Here is a 1474-nt window from a genome sequence, read left to right as displayed (position 1 = left end):
CCTTGTTGAGACTTTTGTTGATCCTTCCATGAGAAATTTGGATGATTTCTCCATGAGGGATTATAGGTGTTTCCATAGGGTTCACCCATGTAATTCACCTCTGCCATTGCAAGGTTCTCAAGATCATAAGCTTCTTCTTTAGAAGATGCTTCTTTAGCACTGTTGGATACATTTTGCAATCCATTCAGACTCTGAGATATCATATTGACTTGTTGGGTTAATATTTTGTTCTGGGCCAGTATTCCTTCTTCTGAGGCGTCCCATTACTCACAGGATTCCTCTCAAAGGTGTACATGAATTGGATATTTGCAACCATGTCAATGAGTTCTTGAGCTTCTGCAGGCATTTTCTTTAGGTGAATGGATCCACCTACAGAATGGTCTAGTGTCATCTTAGAGAACTTAGATAGACCATCATAGAATATATCCAAAATGGTCCAATCTGAAAGCATGTCAGAAGGACACTTTTTGGTCAACTGCTTGTATCTTTCCCAAGCTTCATAAAGGGATTCACCATCTTTTTGCCTGAAGGTCTGAACATCCACTCTAAGCTTGCTCAACTTTTGAGGAGGAAAGAACTTGTCCAAGAAGGCCGTGGCCAGCTTATCCCTAAAGTCCATGCTATCTTTAGGTTGTGAGTCCAACCATGTTCTAGCTCTGTCTCTTACAGCAAAAGGGAAAAGCATGAGCTTGTAGACTTCAGGATCTACTCCATTAGTCTTAACAGTATCACAGATCTGCAAGAACTCAGTTAAAAACTGATAGGGATCTTCTGATGGAAGTCCATAAAACTTGCAGTTCTGTTGTATTAGAGCAACTAGTTGAGGCTTTAGCTCAAAATTGTTTACTCCAATGGCAGTGATTGAGATGCTTCTTCCATAAAAATTGGAAGTAGGTGTTGTATAATCACCAAGCATCCTCCTTGCATTATTGTTGTTGTCATTATTTTTGGCTGCAATCTCCTCTTCTTTTTCGAAAATTTCTTAAGGTTTTCTATGGATTGTTGTATTTTAGCTTCTTTTAGTTTTTTCTTCAGAGTCCTTTCAGGTTCAGGATCTGCTTCAACAAAAATGTTCTTGTCCTTGCTCCTACTCATATGAAAAAGAAGGGAACAGAAAATAATAATAGGGATCCTCTTTACACAGTAGAGAAATTCCTTTATGTGAGTAGAAGAAAATAAGAAGAAAATCCAGGGGAGAAGAGGGTTCAAATTTTGAGTAGAAAAGAAGTGTTAGTAGATAAATAAATAAATAGAAGAAGATGAGAGAGAGGAGTTTTCGAAAATTAACTAGAAAATTAGAGAGAGAAAAGTAGTTAGGTGGTTTTGAAAAAGATAAGAAATAGTAAAACAAACAAAAAGTCAATTAGTTAGTTGAAAAAGATTTGAAAATCAATTTTGAAAAGATAAGGAGTTAGAAAAGATTTTTGAAATTGATTTTGAAAAAAGATATGAATGAAAAGATATGAATGAAAAG

General features: G+C 36.0%; 1 non-coding gene across 1 annotated transcript; it reads left to right on the top strand.

The window, feature by feature from the left end:
• The first annotated feature begins 445 nt into the window (after positions 1–445).
• LOC127743522 (small nucleolar RNA R71) lies at positions 446–553 on the top strand. Its single transcript, XR_008004911.1, has one exon. It is a non-coding gene; the product is annotated as a small nucleolar RNA R71 (small nucleolar RNA).
• The last annotated feature ends 921 nt before the right edge of the window (positions 554–1474 follow it).

The sequence above is a fragment of the Arachis duranensis genome, chromosome 10 (genome assembly GCF_000817695.3).
Source record: "Arachis duranensis cultivar V14167 chromosome 10, aradu.V14167.gnm2.J7QH, whole genome shotgun sequence".
Lineage (NCBI taxonomy): Eukaryota > Viridiplantae > Streptophyta > Magnoliopsida > Fabales > Fabaceae > Arachis > Arachis duranensis.
The sequence above is the reverse complement of the archived record's forward strand: the minus strand, read 5'-3'. Positions and strand labels throughout refer to the sequence as shown.